Source organism: Mytilus galloprovincialis, chromosome 4 (assembly GCF_965363235.1).
Source record: "Mytilus galloprovincialis chromosome 4, xbMytGall1.hap1.1, whole genome shotgun sequence".
Taxonomy (NCBI): domain Eukaryota; kingdom Metazoa; phylum Mollusca; class Bivalvia; order Mytilida; family Mytilidae; genus Mytilus; species Mytilus galloprovincialis.
Window position 1 is genome coordinate 32249989 of NC_134841.1, and position 6896 is coordinate 32256884.

Genomic DNA, 6896 nt, shown 5'->3' on the forward strand with positions numbered 1-6896 from the left:
CCGTTCAAAAGCCCTTTTTCAAAGTAATAAAGAGAATAACTAAACAAAATATATATAACTCGTGACTTAACAACACTGATAACTAAAAAAGATACCAGAGAGACATTCAAACTCATAGATCGAAGAAAAAGATGACAACGCCATTGCTAAAAAAGAAAAAGACAAAAAGACAAATAATAGTACACAAGACACAACATACCAAACTAAAGACTAGTCAACACGAACCCCGTCCAAACTAGGGGTGGTCTCAGGTGCACCGGAAGGGACAGCATATCCGGCTCCACGTGTGGCACCCATCGTGTTTTTCATGTTATTACAAACCCGGTAAAGAGTGTAATGTGAAAAAGCACATTCGTGCAAAGGTAACAGGATTACTACACAAGGAACATATTCGGTATCATCTTTAAAAGGGATATTCTATAACGGTCAACCAACTCGTGATGGCGTCCGTAAAAATTATGAAAGGATGATTTCAACTTTATTATTTGGAACTCGTGGCTCAATAGCCTCCTTGTAAGCAGCAACCCTCTTTCAAGGAAATAATGATAGGAAATACAAGCCGGGGAATATCGTATTAGTTGGGAGGTAATTACTCCGTATGCAGGCGATGCTGGAATGTTGCTACATAGAAATGAAAAGTTCACACTCTTTTGTCGTAAAGTTTTGTATTTAACCGACCCTTATTGTCAATTTCTAGATATAAGTCAAGATTTGAGGCAGTCTTAACTGTATCTGTTGTATCATTTATCTCTTGTTCGATATGGTATTCAACAACAAAATAAGACCGAAACATTTGACAACAAAAAGGTTTTATTGTATAATGTGGATTTAAGGTAGCACAATACAAAGATTTTTTTACTTCCAATCACTAACCTTTAAAATGCTGTTACTTTCTTATGAATGCATAGAAAATAATAAAAGAGGTATATATAGATAGATAAAACATTATTTTTTTAAATGGTTGCAATATTTTTATTATGCAATCATTATGTAATTAGTGGCAAAATCTGGGTCATTTCACTTGAATGAATTTAGCTCTATCATCTCTTTAACTATACAGAAAATTTTAACGAAATCTTAATCAACACATCATGGGCTTCAAGAGGGTGTCTCAAATTGTCCTCATGGTATTCCATTCTCTCATGAATCTCTAATTAGTGTAAACATCCTAACAACATAAAAGAAGATAATGTTTGATTAGGTGTAAAATTTGTTTTATACATTCTATCTGAAATCTGAGACCCCTTTTTGTAGATAATGGCCAGAGGAACCACATATAATAAAATCAAACCTTTAGGGATACCTATGCAGAAGCTAATTTCATTTGAAAGTGGAAATTTGTTGAAAAATATTTTGGTTACATAATTGTTGCATAATACTAACATTGCATTTATTTGAAAGAGTTATCTGTTAGCTATCCAAAACTACCACTTTTATAAATTTCCAAGCATTATTAAGAAAGTTACAGCATTTTAAAACTTGGGAGTTGGAGTTATAAATCTTTGTATTGTGCTACCTTAATACTGTCTGATTAGTGCGATTCCATTTTTCATGAATTTTGGAGGTATATTTAGCAGAATAAGTTTAAATCATTAAATCAATTATCGACGAAAAAAACAATTTTCTTCAACGGAAATTGGTTTCCACGATAATTAATAAATCCACTATAAGGTCAAGGTCGCTTGATGTCGGTCGTTGTTTGTTAATTTTAATGAATTTTTTCTCTTATGTAGCTAATTGGTCAATTGGAATCAAACCAAAAAAACAACATAATCATCGTTGTGGTATACTGAACCTAGAACACTCTTACATGAATATATCTGAAACATTCAACTTTAAGGTCATCAATTCAGCTGCGTCGTATAAAAATCGACCTTATGCAAATCAACATCAATGCATCTAAAGAAATTGAACGGACAGTCTAGAACTGTTTGCAAGTTGAATTGATTATCGAATGCTACAAAACGGACAAAACTTCATCTTTATTTCATTGTATTCCGTAAATGAATGCTCCAAAATAAATCAAAGTATTGTACATTTACATATTTGCGTTAACTTGCATAAGGTAGATTTCTATCGAGGTGTTGCTAACATGTTAACGGACCCCCTATTGCCCCCTTCTTAGAAGGGTGAATTCATTATGAGAACCAAAATTCCAAACAACCAAATAAATCAGCCTGTTTAGGATCTTGTTGTTATTTATGTGATTTATTTTTACACGTATTCAACAAAAGGCAACTTTACTATTGGATTGTGCAGAGAGTTGGCAAGAACCTTAATATCAATTGTACAACAAAATACCTCAGTCTCTAGTTATCCAAAATCGTGATAAATGAATCCATAATAAATAAAGGCAACAGTAGTTTACTGCTGTTCAAAACTCATAAATCCATGGACAAAACACAAAATCGGGGTAACAAACTAAAACTGAGGGAAACGCATTAAATATAAGAGGAGAACAACGACACAACACTAAAATGTAACACACACAGAAACGAACCAAGCATCAGATAAAATCCCACGAGAATAACAAATATAACATCAGAATTTAGAAAACCCTTTGAAAAAAGTAATTTATTAAGTTAATATTTGCTTTTATATTAAATTTAGGGATGTCAGTGAGTACTCGATTACTCGAGTATCGCTCGGTAGTACCGAGTATCGATTAAAAAAAGGATACTCGTCTAGTCGAGTTCCTGTTAGAATGCTGTTGCTTTCTTAAGTTTAGTCTTTAGAGCACCACAGGGAAAAATTGTATATTATTCAAAATTAATAAAAATTTAAATACGATTCGAATGTTTGCATTTAACTGTCATTTAAAACTCCTCAAAACAGAGGTACATGTAGGATATAAGCACAAGATCATTTTAAGACTGACACGTTTAGCTAATCTTAGTCAGTCCGACCTCTGTACCGTCAGTGGATATATTTTCATCAGCAGGACTGTAAGTTACCTTACAAATTCGAGAAATCGCTACGTACCCGAGAAAAAGTTGATAACATGATATTTTTGAGTAAGAACGAATTCGTTGCACCCTGTATCGACCCTCAGAAAATGGTTAATGGCATCAGTGGGTTGTAATTATCCCCCTTTGTTGATCATTTAATTTGTTTTTATTACTGTACCCAAATACTGTTTGAGTAATAATTGTTCTAAAGATATTAATTTATTAATCATTACTTGATGAAATTATTACCAGTTTACACAATTAGTACATGTAATAAATGAGGTGTCCCCCCCCCCCCCCCCAAGGTATTGATTAATATGATTTAAAATTCCTTGGATTCTTTTCTAGCCCTAGATGATAATGTTGAATGTTTAACGACCAAAAGACAACGACCCACAATACATTAAATGGGTATACTTTTGTGTTTCAATTTGTAAATGTTGTACCGAACGAGAACTCGAGTATCGCTCGGTAAAGCTAACGAGTAGTCGATTAGTAAATCCTCAACGAGTTGACATCCCTAATTAAATTACAAATGAATAGAACTTATTCCGCTTCATAAGACATATTATGGTTTCAGAGAGATGTCTTGGTTCATATGAAGTTATGAATATAAAATTATTATGATATGATTGCAAATAAGACAACTATCCATGCAAGTTCTAATGAAATGGATGGAAGCCAATAACAACAGATAAAGGAAATCATGTATCTAAGACTAATAAATCAATCAGTACACATCCAACAGCCAAGGGATTCAGGGTTTAAGATATCATTAACTGTCGGGGAAAAGTGAAAGTACATATACTATTTAGTATAGTTTTAATTTACTGATAACACGTATATAATTTTTTTTAAAATATAAGAAGAATAACCAACCTCAGAAACTTCAAAATAACAGACTATGGTGATACAATTTACTAAGACTAGAAATACTAAAACCTGGAGTCAATCTTCACAAACTGAAAATCCAGAATATGCAATTTCACTAGCCATGAGATTTCATTTTGCAGAGATGATTTTAATCTCCAATTTTGAAAAGAAACATTTCAGCAATTATTATCGCTATTTTGTGCATTTTTTCTTTGATCTATTTTTGTGATAATTTTCATATCATACTATTCGCTTGAGATGGAAAATTATCGCTAGAAACTAAAAAGGCACGTGGTGTTGCTAATGAAATTGACATGAAATTGACAAGGTCGTCACAGGTAAAATAGCGATAAACAGATTATCATTGGTCATCTCAACTCAATTGCCTTTCTCGCTTTCGCCGTCCCGGCTCAAGCGAGAAAATCAATCTCATTGAGAAGATCAACGATAATCTATAAGAATTGTGAAAGAGATGCCTTCACGAAAAGTAAAGTAACTATATAGCAGCGGGAGGGTCCCTTCCGATATAAAGATATACACAGACGTGCTATTGGAATGGGTCGCCTTTTATGCCCAAGCCGCTCGGTATTTGAGGCATTAAATACTTCTTTAGCTTTAGTTTGCCTAAAATATAGGAAGATGTGTTATGAGTGCAAACTCTCCATCCAAGTTTATGTCTCTTCGCCGTTGATTAATCTTCAATTTAAGATGATTCAGAAATTCAAAGAGATTGATAAAATGTAAGGGTTACATTTATTTTCAAAAATTTTAATTGTAGCCAAAGAAGAAAGGTATGTCTTTTTAAATTCTAAACATATTTAAAAGCAAAAAAGTAAGTAAGTATGTAGTAAATTATCAAACGTTAACAACATGGTCATGCTATGCATCTTTCTATAAGATGAAATAGCTTCTCATTTATAGAAAGAACTTCAAAAACGTAACCTTATTTAGAAGGAATATAGTGATGATAGTGTTGCCAGATCATTAAAATGGCATATGTTGGTATTAATATGGATTCACTCATCGGGTCTGTGCATCTGAAATTAACATTTGTTCTTAAACAAGTTGTTGGCATGGATCAGGTTATGTTCTCCTCAGAGTGTTACTGTGAATATTGATGTGTGTTTGTTTATTCCAAATTGACATGATATATAGGGGGATGGTTTAAATTTCACAAAACAAGTTTAACCCTGTCGCAGGAGCTTCTGGCATTTGTTAGTCTCGTAAATTTTTTTTTATAGTTTTATTTTACTAGTATATGCTTTAAAGTTTAATTCGACGCCCATTTTCATTCAACTAGTACAACTTTTTTAATTGGGGGCCCTGCTGCAACCCGCCTCCGGGTGCGGGATTTTCTCGCTGTCTTGAATACTCATAACTTGTCTTCGGCTGTTTGGTTGGACTGTTGCCTCTTTTACAAATTCCTATTTTCCAGTCTCATTTTTTGGTTGAAATTTAGAATGGAAATGGGGAATTTGTCAAAGAAATATCAACAACAACCCGACCATAATGCAGAAAACTTATGAGATACCGAAAATTTACTATAAAGTTGAGAAAGGAAATGGGGAATGTGTCAAAGCGACAACAACCCGACCATAGAGCAGACAACAGCCGAAGGCCACTAATGGGTCTTCAATGTAGCGAGAAACTTCCGCACCCGGCGACGGTCTTCAACTGACCCCTTAAAAAATATGTATACTAGTACAGTGATAATGGACGTCATACTAAACTCCGAATTATACACAAGAAACTAAAATTTAAAAAAAATAAAGACTAAAAAAGGCCAGAGGTTCCTGACTTGGGACAGGCGCAAAATTGCGGCGGGGTTAAACATGTTTATGAGATCTCAACCCTCTCCCTATACCTCTAGCCAGTGTAGAAAAGTAAACGCATAAAAATACGCACATTTAAATTCAGTTCAATAGAAGTCCGAGTCCGATGTCAGAAGATGTAACAAAAGAAAATAAATAAAATGACAATAATACATATATACCAACAGACTACTTACTAGCAGTTGATTGACATGCCAGCTTCAGACCTCAATTAAACTGATTGAAAGATTATGTCTTCATCATATGAATGTCAGACACAATCCCTCCCGTTAGGGGATTAGTATCATACTATAATAAATCATATGAGAAGAACATAACCCGTGTCATGCCAACAACTGTTTTTTTAAAATAATAAAATAAAATAAATGTGTTTAGTTTCAATACAAAGACCCTATAAGTGAATCAATATTAAAGCCAAAATATGCAATTTTTAATGACCTGACAACAGTATCGTAACTATATCCCTTCTAAATAAGTCTGTGTTAAGGTTTTGTAAGCTTTTGAGGTGAACACTGACATTTTTGTGCTTTGTAAAGAATATTACCATAAAAGATTGAATGTGAAATACTTGAACGTATAAGATGTCTGCATGTTGAGTTATATTTACGAATTATTTCCTTATACCGATGATAAAATTTAGTAAATGTTTTGACTAGTTTGTGATATCGAAAACCCTGGTGTAATAATTTTTCAGTAATACATAAATTTCTCTCGCTAAAATCTAATACGTTGTTACATACACGAGCGAATCGTACAGGTTGAGATATATAAACACCATAAGATGGTGACAAGGGGAAAATGGATAATTAACGATAGGAAATGAAAAATCATCTCTTTATACAATGTTTACCTTTTATCCTGCATTACTATATTTTATTTTAAAAAAGCATTCTATTTTACAGTAAATTAAACAAATTACATTTCAAGTTAAATCCTCAAATAAGTGCTTTGTTTAAATATGATTCAATGATCATTTGTGATATTTTAAAACAATCATTGCTAGTCCAGTGCCAATATGTTATGTATATTAAGGTCAAAACATGTTAACAACTAATAGAATAGGGAGGACCTGTTATATGTCGACCTCGTTGATATATAGGGACATTGGAACACCACTGGAACTGCATGATTGTTGGATAGCACTAGAAAAAAGTAAAATAAAAAAAATACTGAACTCCGAGGAAAATTCAAAAAGGAAAGTCCCTAAGCAAATGGCAAAATCAAATGATAAAACACATCAAAC